The sequence below is a fragment of the Bison bison genome, unplaced genomic scaffold (genome assembly GCF_000754665.1).
Source record: "Bison bison bison isolate TAMUID 2011002044 unplaced genomic scaffold, Bison_UMD1.0 scf7180017864260, whole genome shotgun sequence".
Lineage (NCBI taxonomy): Eukaryota > Metazoa > Chordata > Mammalia > Artiodactyla > Bovidae > Bison > Bison bison.
In genome coordinates this window covers 1,412,450-1,430,595 of record NW_011494832.1, presented here as the reverse complement: position 1 = coordinate 1,430,595, position 18,146 = coordinate 1,412,450, and the positions used below count along the sequence as shown (strand labels likewise).

The 18,146-nt window shown below is 41.4% G+C and overlaps 1 protein-coding gene across 3 annotated transcripts in view; it reads right to left on the bottom strand.

Moving 5' to 3' along the window:
- Positions 1-18,146, bottom strand: part of PHTF2 (putative homeodomain transcription factor 2) — a 150,920-nt gene that overhangs the window by 19,548 nt on the left and 113,226 nt on the right. For 2 of the 3 annotated variants that reach the window (XM_010848099.1, XM_010848100.1), the window contains one exon: positions 2,159-6,203. The gene's annotated coding sequence lies outside the window, so the exon portion shown is untranslated. The remainder of the gene's footprint in view (positions 1-2,158; positions 6,204-18,146) is intronic. The other variant, XM_010848098.1, reaches the window with a different exon arrangement.

Here is an 18,146-nt window from a genome sequence, read left to right as displayed (position 1 = left end):
AAAAAGATTAAACACTAAAATTAGCAGTCACAAATAATTGCAATCTCACAAATAATTAAAATCTCAGTCAGCATGGTCACAAATTTTAACACATGATAAGTAAATGTATCACAGTCTTCTAACTAGCAAGTCTAGCTGCCTGTCTTCCTTACTTCCCTCAGTTTCCCTACTAAAACCTCTTTTGACTGAGGTTCCCCACGCTCTTTCTGGGGGACTCGGGGATGGACTGTTTCCCCTGCTCAGGAAGAGCGCCCTCTGCAGGTTTCCATCGGCCGGAGTCACAAGAAGACGTGAGCACCCAGAGTGATGCTGCTCTACTACCAGCCTCAATGTTGTGTGACAACAGAATTTCCGTGTGTCCCCAGGAGACCCCTACAACTTCCTTCTTGCAGCATCAGGACAACTTGCCCCAACTCATCATGCCCCTTAACTCTGCTTTGGTTGGGTATCCTTTAACCCTCAAACCCTTATCCCACCCCTTTCTGACACTCCTTTTTCTGATCCCCTTCCCTGAAGCTCTTCCACAGAGCCCTTTGAAAATCATCAGCAAAATGTCCACAGCCTTCATTTCTTCTCTGAACTTTTCTGAATCGTTGTGGTCACTGGAACCTACCTTCCCCTTGGGACTCTGCTTCCCCTGCAGGCTCTCAGTGGTAGTTTTCTTTCCCACTTCTCTTGTTCTTTGAGGGTTAAGTGTCTTTCTTACATCTCATGTCACTTTCAGCACCTCTCCATCCTCCTCTATAAAATGTTTAGTCTTAAAACTCATGTCAACTGACTCAATAATTCATTTCTAATATATGAATTCATTGTTACAAATTTTCTTCTATGCCTTGCTTTTATTGCATTCCATAATTTTGATGTTATATTTTTATTTACTTGAAAATATTCTTTAAAAAATTTTCGCATGATTTCATTTTGACCCATATGTTATTTAAAAGTGTGATGTTTAATATCCAACGATTTTGAGATTTTTCAGCTTTATTTCTGTTACTGATTTCTAGTTTAATTCCATGTGGCTGAGAAGAGACTTTGTAGGATTTCTACTCTATTGAATTTGTTAAGGTATATTTATGACCCAGAATGTGTTTTAATCATCCATATGAGCATGAAGAGAATGAATATTCTGCTGTTCTGAGGTAGAGAACTGTATAAACGTGAACTAGATCCAGTTGATAACAGTGTTGTTCAATTCAACTATATCCTTACTGACTTCCTGCCAGCTGGATCTGACCTAGCTTAAACTCCATGGTCACTCACCATACTCCTCCCTTGCACCTTGCCCCTCTCTGCTCACTTACCTAAACCACAGCCCTGTTCAATCCAGTTTTCTGCATATATATTGCCTATCTCCACACATACTGACTGTGGTCAGTGAAAGACACCCCACCATGGTGAATGGTCTCTCCTTAAATTCATAAGCACTAAGATCAGGTGGGCCTTGATTGCTATCAAGTGAACAGACTGACACTCCCCATTCCCTGGAAGGATCCATTTCTAACCCCACTCTCATGGATGACTATTTCCTTTCTTTCTGCACTAGATTCCCCTTGCTTACTCATAAGTGATTCTCCAGCAATTCTTTTTCCCCTGCAGCATCCATTTGTCCCTCACTTTGATCTTTCTCATCAGCACACAGGATATTTTGTCTCAAAATGGCAGGCATGTTCCTCGAAAATTTGTATTTGTTTTTTTCCTCTTGGGAAGATGCTCTTCCCAAAAATAGTCACATGACTTTCTTCCTCTCCTCCCCAGGTCCTTCCCCAAATGGTAGCTCTCAGGAATGCCTTCTCTGGCCACCCTGTCTAAAACTGCAACCCCACTGGGTCTGGATATTCCCTAAGGTGACCTCCAATGAGCCACACCTAGAATCCCTCTCCCCTTGGGTGAGAGCAGAACCTGTTATTTGCTTCTAATAAAACAGAGCAAAGGTAATGGGGTGTCACCCCATATTTAGACTACATGATAAAAGACACCATCTTAGGAAACTAGAGAGACAGCTCTTCCTTGCTGACATGAAGAAGTCAGCTGCCATACAGTGAGAGGGCCAGTGGAAGCGGGAGGCCTCTAGGATCTGAAAGTGGGCTCCAGTGGAGAGCCATCAAAAAGCTGAGGCCTTCAGTTATACAACTGGAAGGAATTAAGTTCTGCCAACAACCTGAATGAGCTTGCAAGAAGATGATTCTCCAGTTAATTCTTCAAATGAGACTTCAGCCTAGGTGGCATGTTGATTGCAGTCCCGTAAGACACTGGGCAGAGGACCCAGTGAAGCCGTGTCCAGACTCTTCAAACCATAGAAACTGAAAGATAATAAACATATGCTGCTTTAACTGGCTAAGTTTGTAGTGATGTGTTATACAGAAAAGTTGAGAATATATCCCCCAAATCCTCCCAAAGGAGGATTCACTTTTTTGCCCTGGCATTTATAACCATTTAACATTTTCTATTTCACTGATTTGCCTTGCTTATAGTCTGCCTCGTCCTCTACTTTTGAATACAAGTTTCACTAAAATAGGGATTCCTGTCCATTTTTTCCCCCATCATTATATTCTCAGTGCCTGGCACACTCTCAGTAAATGTTTGTGGATGGAAGGAATACTGAATAGATGCTAACTCTTGTTACCTGAACAGAGGAATTCACTAAGCTCACATATATCTCAGAAAGGTAAAGGTATGAGAGGAAAGGTGTGTATTGTTTTAAACTTGTTAGGGAAATGTTTCAGCACTCTTTCAGAGCCACTGTGATGTGTCTAAGCAACAGCTTCTTACTAGCCTGGCTTGCTCCAATGGTAAATTACACATTCTGAGAGCAGCACTCTTCAAGACCTTTTGACTTGAATCACATTTAAAAATACATTTCACATTATGTCTCAGTACACACATATACCCACATAAATAATAGAAACAAAGCTTTCATAAGATAGTGCTTATCTTTATCACATGCTCTGATGGTTTCCCATTCTATTTCATCCTATTGCATTTCATTTTTTTAGAAACTAGGTAAGACCCACTGATAGGTCAGACAAACCCTCCAGGCAATTCTCTAGGAAGATCAATTTTCTCAGTTGTCAGGCATCTCCCGGGTGCAGACTACTACCAGTTATTCCTGGAGAACACAGGGAAGGCTCCTCTGTGAGGCCTGGACAGCAGAGGCATTGCCTCAGCAGCAGAAGAGCTGAGGGGCAGGGCTTGCAGCAAGTGAGCCTGGGCAGGGAACCAGAGCTTCTGGCTGCAGCAGAGCCACAGGATGGGCCTGGGGCTGATGCTCATCACCATTAGTTAAATAAGCGCTCATACATTTCAAAGATTCTAAAATATCATAATATTGTTACAACTAACCTTTAATCACAGTCATACATATCTCATCAGATGTCTAAATGGTCCCTAAGTCACTGGTATGTGGTGCTTGAATTTCTTGGTTATACAGTGTTTTTGAAAACCACCAAAACATTAGCTACTTCACATGGTTCCAAATAGCATAACCTGTGAACTACTGAAAAATTACGGTAAGGTACTTTCCATATTGCAAGATCTAATCAGTGAGCCCAGAAAAGCTCATGTTGATGAAGTGCCATTAAGTCATGGCATGAAATGCCACCTGTGGGTAAATCTAGGTGTAATTTGCCTTTTTGCAAGTAGTTTTCTATTTATTTGAATGTGAAATGAATCCCAAGGATGGGAGATGATAAAGATGCTGCCCCTTCAAAATTGATTTGATTTTAAATGTATTTGTCTTTTTTTTCTTAAAAAAGCATGTGGTTCAAGAAAAAAAAAATTTTTTCAAATCCCTTAAGTTTTAGCTCAACAGTGCAACCAGAATGAGGAAAATGCCCCTGCCCCACCACTCTGCCTGAGGGTTGAAGTGGCAGGGTGAGGAAGGGGAGGTACTCGAAGACAAAGAACTCAGAAATCAGCAGCAGGCAAAAGTTATCTCCAGTGCTTCTCTTTGCGGATCCTCTGCTTTTCAGCCCCCACTTTCCTCACCTTCCCTGTGGGTTGTGCCCCTGTTACTGCAATTCCTTTCTTTGGGTCAGATGGCTCATTTTTCTTCCCTTCTGTTTTCATTAAAACATCCCTGACCTGTCTCATTCCTGTAGGATAATTTCTAAGTTTAATGGATTTCTGTTAGGTAATATTTTTTTGTCACCATGAAGTAGCAACAGCCAAATCCACAATGTGGGAAGGAGAAAAGACCCAGTTGTTCTACCACAGGAATAGCAAGGAGGGAGAAGCGGAGATAAGGTATGCAGGGGAGAAGGGAGGAGGAGCTGTTAGACTACATTAATAAGATTCAGTCTTGTTTCAAAGTACAGACAAGAGTTCAGTGAATCCCCAATTGCCCATCATCCAGCTTCAATATTTATCAGTATTTCGCTCTTTTTGCTTCAATTATTCACTTCAACAGATGTTTATTCCTTTGTTTTGTGGAGAATTTTAAAACAAGTCCCAGAGTTCTTATGATTTCATCCACAAATACTTCAATAGTGTATCTTACAGAAATGCAGTTTGGCAAGAAGTGTCCAGCCTTCAGAGAGGGGCTCTCCCAAAAGTATTCCTTTGACTCTAAGTGAGGGTTTGCTTTAAGGATATTATTGATATTTAGAAAAACACATTGTTCCTCTATACACAGCCTCAGAGTAAAATTCCTTCCAGACTTAGCCTAGGAGAATTGCCACAATTTCTGACCCAAACACTGAAAAATTGGTACACAATCAAATTTCCCTTTATATATTAATAAGATGTGCTGGGAAGCTTAGAGGCAAACCTGCAGCCCACCATGTCCCATGTCGGCCCTCCATAACATGAAATGTTCTGTTAGCACCATCTCCAGCTCTAGTGAGGCCCTCTCCTTGCTGTTCCTTTTATCTTTCTCATCTACTTCAAATCTTACCTTAGTGTATCTATATATGTCCCTGTAAGCAGAGGTGTGCTGGTGAATGCGCCACACCTGGTTCTTTGAAAACAATGTACATGTATATTACAAACATGCTATAAAATATGTATAATACACAGTAAACAAATAATAGTAAAATACACAATATTTATTGTAAATTCCAAGCAGCCAATTGATTCTCATAGAATGCTTTTGTTCATTTTTGTCAAATCCTTTACCCACAGCCAATCTGTGGTTGCAATCAATAAATAAGAATAGTTTAGACATGAATGTTGGCTAATATTTCCATTTTAACAAGGAAGACAAAAGTGAAACAACAAAGATCTATGTCATGCATCAGAAATCCACTCACTCTTCCCCATATAAGCAACTTTTTTGCTGAATTTGTTAACTGCTTCCAAACGCTGGGAGAGTATTTCCTCAACTTTTTGTGCTATTCAGAATGTAAATGCTGTGGATATGACACACTTTTAGTATTTACTTTGCACTGTTATTCTCTTCATCACTATATGAAATTTAGACAATCAATAAAGAAATAAATAAGAGTTGATTTGTAATGTGTGTCCATTTCCCTGGTGTAAATACTCCCACCATGGCCCATTTCAAGATACTAACATGAAGCTGTCCAATGTGGATTTAGGAGGCGATGTGCAGTAGGACACCTTTCTGTAGCATTTTCACCATGCAGATACGATGGACATAAATAACCTCAACAGTATAAGTAACAGTGGAACATAATAAGAAAGTGATGAATTTGAGTATTTATTACATTTTTAATTATTTAATTGTAAGTTTATATAATTTAATTTTTAATGATGGCTGTGTTTAACAGATGGCTTGCAAGATTCTTAAAAGTTTAACAATAAATTTCTCATAAGCCAGTACAAGATGACTCCACCATACCACTATCTGTAGGCCACCTAAGATAATTTTGGAATTAGGTGGGGTATTAAAAATGAATAGATCAATACACATGTGGGGGTTGCTCTTCTGGTAAGGTTATAGATTGCAATTATGAAAATCCTCCCCTGAGAATACTAAATTCTGGATTAATAATAATAAACATACTCTTTAAAGTGCAGTTGAATTATTTACAATAGCCAAGAGATGGAAACATTTTAAATGTTCATCAGTGGATGAATGGATAAAGCAGACATGGTATATATATGCAGTTGAGTATTATTCAGCCATTAAAAAGAAGTGGGACTTGCCTGGTAGTCTAGTGATGAACACTATGCACTTGCACGGCAGGGGACATAGGTTCTATCCTTGGTTAGGGAACCAAGATCCTGGCTGCTGCATGGCGTGGCTAAAAGAAAACAAGTAGGAAATTCTGTCAGTTTGTGACAATAAGGATGGACCTTGAAGGCATTATGCTAAGTAAAATCAGTCAGGCAGAAAAAGACAAATACTCTTTGATCTCAATGATATATGGAATCTAAAAAGAACACAGAAACACAACATAGAAACATAGAGACTATTAGTTGCCAGAGGGAGGGGCTGAGGGTGGGAGAAATGGGTGAAGGTGGTCAAAAGGTACAAACACAGACTTTGAGTTATAAATAAGTTCTGGGGATGTGGTGTAAAACATGACTACAGTTAACAATACTGTATTGTATATGTGAAAGATATATAATACAGTATTTGTATACTGCTAAGAAAGTAAATCTTAAGGGTTTTCATCACAAGGAAAAAAAACCTCTGTAACTATGTAAGGTGATGGATATTATTTAAACTTAGCATGGCAATCATTTCACAGTATATACATATATCAAATTATATTCTGCATCTTAAACTTATACAATATTATATGACAATTATATCACAATAAAACTGGGAAAAACAAAGTATTGCTGAGCTCAAATGAAAATACGGGTTCAAGGGGCAAAATAGGAGCAGTGAGCTAAAACCAGGTCTGTAGACAGTAAATGAAAAATAAAAAACCAAAAACAAACCAAAAAACAAGACCAAACAAACAAGCTTGGTTTCTCCTGAAGGTCAATGCTTCTATCACACAAAGAACCACAGACCAACTTGGATCATACAGAGTGAGGAAGTGAACCTCGGACCCTCACAATGATTTAAGGACTCTCAAGAGGAGTATACCCTTTGTGGGACTTCAGGACAGAAAAATAACTCACCTCCCAGCAAAGCAAACCCAGGCAGAATGTGGATTGTCTCCATCATAATTCCAGGTGGAATTACGTGGGTGCTCTGCTCTCTGCTCTTAACCCTGGAGCTGGTGGAGTCTAGTCCCCTCCACCTGTGAACTCACACCCAGGTCCCAGGCCAGGCAGCAGTCACTTCTCAGGCTGCCAGGACCCCCTCCTCCTGAAGCTATTGTACGTCTCTGGCCTCCCTTCACCTCTGGGCAAAACCAGGATCTGGAGACAGGCTGAGCAGAAACCACTGGGGAACCTGGTCCATTCAGTCTTCAGGGGTCTGTGGGGAAGGGGTGCTATCCTAGAAGGCTTCCTGGAGGAGCGGAGCACTAAAGATGGAAATAGCACTCCCTCTGGGCGGAGTTTAGTACCGTCCTAATGACTTATTTTCTTACTAATCACATGGACACCCCTTCCTACACCTCATGTCGTTGGGCAGTGACTCTCCTCTCCTCTAGAACAAACTGCGGCTCCTCGGGCCAGTACAACTACACCCAAAGCCCTGCGTCTCACACAGGTGCCCTGCCATTCGTGCTTCTTTCACACCCCTCCATCTGCTGCAGGCACAGTGTACAGGCAGTTTTCATCATGACCACCCGAACCCAGCAAACTGCATGAAAAGCTGCTGAAAGAAGCGGCAGGATCACGTGGGGCCATTCCTACAGACCCACTCGCGTCACTGTTTTACAGCTCACAGTATTTCTATTCCTCAGAAAGAGGAAAAACCAACACAACATTTAAGAGCTTCAGATTTCATTTGCTACTTTTCTATTCTACCCTTCTTCCCTGAGCATCTTTAAGGGCACTACTACTTAAATGGATAAATGCACACAGCGTGAACTGAACTCTTAGGGTACCAGAAGAATCCATCTAAGTATGCCCAGTGTTCCTGATAGAATGGTCTCTTCTCTTTCCTTATTCTCTCTCCCTCCCCGCTTAGGGTCTGTAAAAATAAAATAATTAAGTAAAAATTATTTTAAAAAATAAAAATAAATTATAATAGAGTGGTGAAAGTGGTGTCAGGTTAGTAATACTACCTAATGCCTAAGCAGAAGCACAAATTCTCTGGAGAAACAAAGTAAGTTCCATCAAAAATGATCCCATCAAATATAGAAGGAAATAAAACAACATGGGTGGGAGTCAGGAGAAACAATACACAGCAGATTTACATCTCCAAGAACCCTAGATGTTAGAAACACGGGAAACAAAATTAGTATGTATAAAATATTTAAAGAGGAAGATATAATCAGAAAAGGGTCAAGAAACAGAGAACCAGAAAGACTTGAAATGATTCATACGAAAATTTTAGAAAGGAAAAATATTAAAACTAAAAATTATGACTGTATTAAACAGTAGACTAGATATACTGTTAAAAAAAAAAGGCAGTAAACTGAAAGATAGATTCAAAGAAATTACCCACAATTTCATAGAGGCATGGAAATAGAAAATAAGAAAGTAAGGAGAAATGAAAGAGAGAATGAGGTTCAACGGAAGGAGACTCAAAAGAAATGATAGAGAAAATATAAAGAAATAGCAGTTTGTTTGTTTTCTTTTTAAATTCATGAGATGTTACTATAGACAAGAAGCACATAGATAAATGAAAAGAAAAAATATCCCCACCTAGACCTGCTAGAGTAAAACCACAAAACAAGAAAAACAGAGATGATCACAAAAGCACCCAGAGAAGAAAGACATCTTGGTCACAAGTAATGACAATCAGATCAATAGTCAACTTGCCTACAGCTATACAGGAAGACAGGAAAGGGTGGGGAAATCTCTGCTGAGAGAAAATAACTGTCAGCACAGAATTATGTCTCCTTTCGAGAAGACAGGTGAAATACCCAAACTGAGAGAGTTTACCACCAACAGGACCTGCACCTAAGGGGAGGGTATCCTACAGAAGAAAAGACAGGACTGAGAAAGGACCTGGAGTAAGAAAGCTGATAAATCTGTTAGTAAATATAAACAACTATGTAAAATAATAACAGTGTCTAATTCTTAGGGGTTAAAAAGACATTAAAACACTCACCAATAGCGTGGAAGGAAGGAGAGGGGATCTGAGTTAAAAGTGGTCAAGTCTCCTTATTTTTATAGTAAAGGAATTAAGATATTGATTATATTTGTATTGATAAGTGTGCATATTAAAGTTTCAAGGACAAACACTAATACTGTAGAAGTAGAGGGTCTAACTTCCCAATCCGTGAAAACGGGGATATGGAATAAGAAAACAAGCAAGGACAGGCAAGCCATTCAAAAGACAGTAAGGCAAGAAAAAGGCGCAGGGCATTTGAATGATGAAATGACGATGGTCACCAGGAGGAAGGCACTGATTTGAGAGAACTCTTCCCCGTAACTCACTGGCAGTGCACCCATCCCTTCGCCCCCTTTAGCCAGACCGTCTCCAAGTTCAGTTGCCACCTGGGTGGGCAGGTGGAAGCAAAGGGTGAACAGGCAGGTGCCTGAAGCCTAGACATTCGTTCTCAGAGAGGGAGGTTCCAAACCCATAGCCTTTCAGGATCTCCTGAGCAACCCTGGCTCAGTCTGACTCTTCCTCTCCCAGGTGCCTCCCTGAAGTCTGCTCAGCAGCAGCACAGAAACATGAGGTGTCTGTTTTACAGCGAAGGCTCCTTCAGCACAGTTAACGATTAAGTGGATGGGCCTGGACAGAATGGAGTGGCCAGTGGTAATCCCAGTTACACTCCTCATGACTGTGTAAGCTCAGGACTTTCAAGTCATCTCTGCATATTCCTCATCTGCGCAAATTAGGAGGCTGAACTAGACAACTGGCCAGGTCCTTTATAGCTCCAATATCCCTTGATTATGTTCTCCATTAAATATGCATCAGGGACATTCAATTGTAAGCCTCATTTTTTTCTGATTAAAATATTAAAGTCTGCTCTTTGCACACAGCTTTTATAACTTGCAGCTTACATAACATGTCCAGTATGCGCACAAAACATGATAGCAATATTCCCTCTAACAACATGTATTCAGTTACTGCCTTTCTTAACATCACTTTTTTAGGACCTCAAGTAAGAGGTTTAAAAACTAAAAAGACGCAAAACAAACAAGCCACCTTCAGTGACTCTGCTTCTCGTGATACGTGTCCCTTTGTCTTTTCCCATCTGTTCAGGTGCAGCAGGTCTGCCGAGCTGGCTCAGATCTTAAGTCCTCTACTCTGGGGAGCTAATAGGCCTTCATCTGCCTGGATTTAGAAGTCAAGTTCTCCTCACAGCACTCTATTCAGAGCTTCAAATGTCCCTTGATAGATAAATTAAATGGTCATTGTCCACTATGATCCCACTTGATTTAGGTGATGTTTTGAAGTGATGAATCACAAGGTATTGCTTCACTAACTGTCCTCATCAAGTTTTCAAGGTTCTGGACTCCAGTCTCTGCTGTGTTTATTCCTGTCCACATCTCTCCCTTGGACAGCTTGAGTGACCATCATTATCATGCAGAAAGTGAAAGTGAAAGTCACTCAGTCATGTCCCAACTCTTTGCGACCCCATGGACTATACAGTCCATAGAATACTCCAGGCCAGAATACTGGAGTGGGTAGCCTTTCCGTTCTCCAGGGGATCTTCCTAACCAGGGATCGAACCCAGGTTCCTATATTGCAGGTGGATTCTTTACCAACTGAGCTATCAGGGAAGCAGAAGATCATGCAGAAGGGACCCCAAAATCTAATGCTCCAAATTATTCTCCTCTTACCTCTCAGGCTCAAATTTGTCCACCTGTTTCACTAGAGTAACAGCTGAGAAACAAAGCAGCCTCCTCCTTGACTTACCACTCAAGCCCCACTCTGCCCCCTTTTGTGTGTGCAGGCATTGCACTCAGGCGGACAGTCCAGATGTAGGAGTGCTAGACCACGATGCCAGCCTCTTGCCCCACCATCCCCAGTTTCTGTTCTATGTCCGTGAGAGCATTCACTAAGGTCTTGTGGGTGTTCCAAGAATTCCAACCTCAGTCTGACCACTGGTACCTTGAGTAATGTCAGTCAAACTAGCAAGCTCTATGCACCCAGGACCATCAGAAGAACCTTTGCCACACGCCATTGCTGTGCCAAGCTCATTTAATTCTTTCAATACTGTCAAAAGGGCTGATATTCAGCTGGTTGGCATGAGTTGGTCCTAACAAGTGATTTACAATCCTCATCCACAACCACTGGTCTGTGCCCGTGCCACACCGGTTGGAAATGTACTAAACACAGCCTGGAGATAGACAGCACTCCCAGTTTATCAACGAGGAGATGAAGCTCTGAGCTTCACAGGAAGAGGGGTAGTAGACCACGGCAGAGGTGCGGGAGGCCCTAGAGCTGCAGGGGTGCAGCTTCCTGCTCACGGTTAAGACAGCAGCTCTTGGCAGCACAGTTCTATAATGTGGTCTAGAGGGTTGTTCCTGGAAGCCCGAGCTATAGGCCATTTCTTCAAACTCTTCTAATTCTATAAAATACCCCCCTTAATAAATGCCTTGTGAAATACCCAAATGTCAGAACTAAAACTACAGAATTCTTAAAAGAGAACCTAGGCATAACTCTCTGTGACCATGATGGTTCTTTAGTACCAAAACAGTACCAAAAAGCACAAGCAAAAAAGAAACAAATAGATAAACTGGACACCACAGGGTCATCAACAGTCAGAGCTTTGGTGACCTTGATAAGAGCCATTTTGGAGCAAAGGAAAAGAAGAAAGGTAAAAAGACTTGTACATGGAAATACCAATGGGCATAGATAGACTGGAACAGACAAGGCAGGGGATACGTCAGTAAGACCTGGCAAAAGAAAAGATCTTTCCCTGTGGTACAAGAAAGAATGAAACATCAAACATGGCGCAGGTATGTGTATGTGGGCATGAGCGTGCTCAGCCGTGTCCAACTCTTTGTGACCCTGTGGATTGTAGCCCATCAGGCTCCTCTGTCCATGGGATTTCCCAGGCAAGAATACTGGAGGAGGTTGCCATTTGCTTCTCCAGGGGATCTTCCTGACCCAGGGATCAAACCCATGTCTCCTGCAATGGCAGGCAGATTCTTTACCACTGTGCCACCTGGGAAGCACCAATGGCACAGATAGCTATTAACAAAAATGCTTTTTATTTTAAATTTTATTCTGAATTTAACTGTGCAACCTCGCCATCGAAAGCAAAGTGGCTCAGTACTTAAAGCCCCAGTCTGTTTACATACATACATATGTATATGCACAGAAATAACAAAGCACACAAAAAATATTTACAGTGTTTCTTCCTGATTGAGGGATAATGGACGATTTTCATTTTCTTCTTTATATTTTTAAATCAGAAAAAAAAATGTAAGAAAATAAATTCAAAGAGTTGTTCAAATTTCATAATACACAAGAATAGAAAAAGGTTAGTGTTTCCTCTCTTATCATCTTCCCTTACTTGCTACCCTGCCCAAGTCCTTCCTTTGCTGAAAATTCATAGTAAGCCAAACCTTCAGAGGTTAAGTAGTTTCTACAGACTTGGTTCTGCTAAATCAGGAAAAGAAACCCTCAGACACAAAGTTAGAAGGTGTCATTGCACACTTCTCCGGGGGAGGTAAGACAGTGTAAGGGTTAAGAGCAAACCAAGAGATTCTGATCAGGCACTACTCCTTATCTGTGAGTGGCCTAGAGCACATGTAAAATCTTCTTAGCTGTGTTTCCTTGGATGAAATAGGCTAATTCTATAAAGGTATTCTGAGATAAAACAAGCTAATGCTCATAGTTGGGTTAAGAATTTGACAACTTTCAAAGGGCAGCAAAACCTCTGAAATGTTAGAGTATCTATGCACAGAGACAGAGTACCAGAACTTAAAGAGTTTTAACAACATCCTGTGCTCACCTTACTTGAACTACATAAGACTCATCAAGCCTGTCACATGTTACTCCCCACCTGCTCTCTCCCTAATGTCCACATCCCTTTAATTATCCAACATGATAGCAGATTCAATGATCAACATCTGGAATGAGGCTAGGGAGCTGAAATCACAGACTCTAAGATGACTCGAGATTTTAAACCTTGCTGTTTAAACAACTACTCAACTTTTAAAAATTCAAGCAATCCAGACAAACAAAAAAGAATTTCTTTTTTTTAAAATATATATATTAGCAAATGAGCTCAGCAAACCATAGCCTGGAGACCTGCAAAACCCATGCCAAATGAGGCAGGGACTGCCCACCAAATGACAGAATGACAGTTTAGGGGAGACTAAAGCATGAAAAGAAGTCATCCCAGGGAGGAGCAAGTTCAACTCCTTCACTTCACAGAAAGATCTGGGGTGTCTCCATCCAACTACACATGGCTTCTCTTCCACTGTCGGCCCACATGGACGAGCAGCACTACTGTTACCGGGTGGTCAGACCTCAACCATGCAGGAAGCCTCTCTGCACAGGAAGCCTCCCGCCAGGGTCACTCTGTCTCCTCTGACTCCACTCTGACAGTGGAAGTTTCCTGAGTTTATCAACAGCAGCAAACGTGGAAGGCGAGGATCCAACAGCAAGCCCCCTAGATTTTCATGAACTGAGCTCATCAACTGAAATGCAGAGAACAATTCCTACAGGAAGTTTCAAGGATAGAAAAGAAACTAGGGCTTCCGTGCCCCAAACTTCTTCAGAATAACTCTGTTCTTTATTCAAGGGCCTCCCACACTACTCTTCTCATCTTATTCCAAAGGACTCTCTTCCTGAATAAATACTACTGGAATCTCCCCGACACTTAGCCCATTCTCCCCACTCCCTGAAGTGCCTCTGTCCTATCCATTTCCACCTGTCAAAATCTCACTTATCCTTGAAAACCCAGTTCAAACCACTGTTCTCCATGGATTTACCCCTGATTACTGTGACAGGAAGCAGTGACTTTCCTTTGAAATTCAAACAGAACCACTAGTTAAACATCTCCCATAGTCATCTGATGAAGAAAACATATGACAAGAGGCATGATTCTTAAATACTGAAGGCCCTGAAGAGTAGGAGCTGTTTTTGTGTTAATGTCCTTCCTCAGTACCAGGCAGTGAAGGGACTTCATGATGAACAAATGAATGAATGAACAAATAGAATAAAGAAAAATTAGACCTTCATGTTCCATCTCCTCAGCTCAAGAGACAATCAACCCCATCAAATGAAATACCTCTTAAAAAAAAAAAAATGATTGATTGATTTTTGGCTATGCTGGGTCTTCACTGCAACATGTGGGCTTTCTTCAGCTGTGAAGAGCAGGGGCTACTCTAGTTGTGGTGCTCAGGTTCAGGCTTCTCATTGTGGTTGCTTCTCTTGTTGCAGAGCACAGGGTCTAAGGCGCACAGGCTTCAGCAGTTGTGGCCTGTGGGCTCAGCAGTTGTGGCGCACAGGCTTAGTTGCTCTGCAGTATGTGGGGTCTTCCCAGACCAGGGATCAAACCTGCGTCACCTGCATTGGCAGGCAAATTCTTAACCACTGGGCTACCAGGGAAATTCTATAACTTTTGCCTGTTTTGTCTTTGTGCCTGTGCTCAGTCATATCCAGCTCTTTGCAACCCCATGGACTGTAGCCCAACAGGCTCCTATATCCATGGAATTTTCCAGGCAAGAATACTGGAGTGGATTGCCATTTTCTTCTCCAGGGGACGTTCCTGACCCAGAGACTTAACCCGCATCTTGCATCTCCTGCATTGGCAGGCAGATTCCTTACCACTGGGCCACTGGGAAGCCCAACTCTCCTCTTAATGACAATTTAAACCCAGGAGCAGCTCAGACAACATACTGATGGATTAGAGAGATGAGCATCAAAAATGTGAAGCACATTTGTCATCAATACTATTAATAAGTACAACTGATTTTATTACTTGTTTTTCCCCTCACTTTTCAATAATGAAATAAACCCCAGTCCCAGCAAACCACAAATCTCTATTCTTAAAGTACACTTGGATTTTACTAATTTACTTTGCTTATACATAATTCAAAGCTAAGTCGCTTCAGTAGTGTCCGACTCTGTGCGACCCCATAGACGGCAGCCCACCAGGCTCCCCCGTCCCTGGGATTCTCCAGGCAAGAACACTGGAGTGGGTTGCCATTTCCTTCTCCATTGCATGAAAGTGAAAAGTGAAAGTGAAGTCACTCAGTCGTGTCCGACCCTCAGCGACCCCATGGACCGCAGCCTTCCAGGCTCCTGTGTCCATGGGATTTTCCAGGCAAGAGTACCAGAGTGGGGTGCCATTGCCTTCTCCATACATAATTCAAAGGGGGGGATTTTATTTCAGTGCTTTATTTGTGGCTTCTAGTTATTAATCCTTCTGGAAAAGGTCCTTCATGTATATTAGGTGTAAAGCTCCACTAGAAGTTTTTGGGGTGTGTTTTTAAATTCATTTTCTTAAGCCTGTAAAGTGGAAGAATGAGTTTGGCTGTTTCATGGTGCCATTCAATTTCTAGGACTGTATGAACCCTAGTGAGGACTGGTGGCAGGATGAGGAATGAGATGTTGAAATACCAGAATAGGGGCTTATGGTTTCTCGGAAAAGGTTTTGCTTGAGCCAAAGTCTCTAACTGCAGAGAAAAATGCCTTATTCAGAATCAAATGGGCACCTTCTCTGAAGTGCCAGAACTATATTCCCCAGAGCCTGAATAAGCATGGTTTAAAATAAAAGAAAGAAAGAAATCCATCTTACCCCAGCACTGTGATAGAGGGAACTCTCTATACTGTGGGAAAACGTCAACAAAAATCTCAGAGACTTAAGAGATAAGCACTGTATCTTGAAACCTCCTAGCAGGGCCAACAAAACAGCTGCCCTGTGCATCTCAGCGCCCTAGGCTGCCCCCTATCAAGTGGGGTGTAACTAGTGTGTTGGCTGAGTTTCCTGCACCTCTGTGGGAGCAGAGATAACCTATAAGATGCTGAGATAAAACCTGACTTTAAAAATAGTATTTAATTGCATGCCTGGGGCATTGGGAAGGGTTTATAGACAGAAGGGACAAGGGTAAAAAGGCAGATGGTCAGACTTACTATCTACCAGGTAGGCCAACTCTTTCAGAGGAGTTTTCTAAGCTGCCAGGAGACCTGACAATGCTTCAGGTCCTTGCTTTCTGCCTTATTCAGCAGTGCCCTGATGGTCACCACTATGCTTGGCCCTTATCTCCCGCTTTCCTGAGCTGAGTACAGACCTGACCTTGACAGAGATCAGGGAGTTAGACAAAACAACAATCTCAGTCTGAATGGTCCAGGAACCCAGAATCTCAGCTCCTATGGGCCAATCTGATGCCTAAAGTCCTTGGTACCATGACCATTACTCAGTCCTAACCTCCTTTCACAGGGAGGTTGACCCCAGGCCTGCTTTTGGGGCTCAACGATGACCTCTGGCTAGATCACAGCATCAAAGACTAAAACGGGTGTGCATATCCTTAAGTCCAATAGCAGAGATGAGGAAACAGGCTTCCAAAGATCAAGCCCCTACCTCCTGTCCTCTGACTGCTGAAAGGCAGAGTGTGAATGCCCTACCTCTCAGTGGGAGTGTGCACCCTCTGGCTTTAACCTGCATGGTCAATGGCTATGAATCAGTCCAAACTTGAATGCATTAAAATGTAATGCTTTCACTATCCTCAAAATAGAAATCAATTTCTCTCCTGACATTTTCCATCTACCATTCTCCTTGCTGAGCTTTTTCTTAGCATTCTGCTAGCAAAGTCTCTTGCTGAAATAATTCTGCCTGTTATACTCTTGAGGGAAGTATCATAACTGCCTGGGGTGAGCTGATTAGTATTAGCCAAAATCTGAAGCTCTTCTATAACTGGTTCTTTAAAAGGCAGGGATGGGGGGAATCTGGTATTATCCCAAGGATTTGTTAGGAACAGTGCGCAAGACAGAAGGAACAACAAAATGGCATTTCCGTTTACAAACCCTTTGAACACTGTAAGACCCAGCCAGTCCTCCCAGTGATGCCTGTCTCGATCTGCCTGATGACTGAGCCCTTGTATTATTTAATCAATTCAAAAAATATAAACTAGCTTCATTTCATTAGTACTTAAAATGTTATGATTAGGGCATCCAGCAGTGAAATGCTGTATTTGTGTTGTATAAAGTGGAACATATATTTTAATTGTGATTGATTCTCTCAAACTGGTCAACTAATGTCTTTAAGTATTACTGTGAGCAAACAGACACAAAGGATGTAAAAACATAGAAGGCTGTACCATCTTCGACTGATTTCAAGACTCACATTTTCACATTTAACATCTCTCAATCTATGACAGTGCTTTTTCTAGTAATACACAGAATAATGATATATTTTATAATAGATGACATCTTAGAGTCAATAAAACACTGAACATCAGATTGCTAAGAAGAAATTACTGGGTGACTTATGATTTTGGAAAAAAAAGAATGTAGCCATTTCCTTATCCTAACATTTGCATGTGGAACATAAGAATATACATAATGTATATGAAGTAATGAAAACTGCAAAGGTTATGCTTTCTTTGCTCCAATCCACTGAGGGCCACATTATATTTAGTAAGACCAGATGCTCATAGACTTCTATCATATCTTACATGTTTTACCCTATTAGAGAAACACACTGATTTGGTGACCAGTTACTTTGTCAATGACAGTTTTATTAAGAGAGAAAAGTAAAATATCAAAATTAACTTATATACATAAGAATATACAAAAAAGTGAGAACTTCCATTATAGAATTAGTAGACTCAGTAGAGTTGCTTTCTCTTTTCTCATTAAAACAAACAAACCCCAAAAAATCTGATACATTTTGAACACTAGCAATGACAGTCTGCCCTGTTAACAGCACTTCCTATGAATAACAGGCCTAAGCCTCCCAAAGCTGACAAAGGTCATCCTGGGAATCTGAAAGATGGAAGCACTAATCTCACACGCTAGTAAAGTAATGCTCAAAATTCTCCAAGCCAGGCTTCAGCAATATGTGAGCCGTGAACTTCCAGATGTTCAAGCTGGTTTTAGCAAAGGCAGAGGAACTAGAGATCAAACTGCCAACATCTGCTGGATCATTGAAAAAGCAAGAGAATTCCAGAAAAACATCTATTTCTGCTTTATTGACTATGCCAAAGCCTTTGACTGTGTGGATCACAATAAACTGTGGAAAATTCTGAAAGAGATG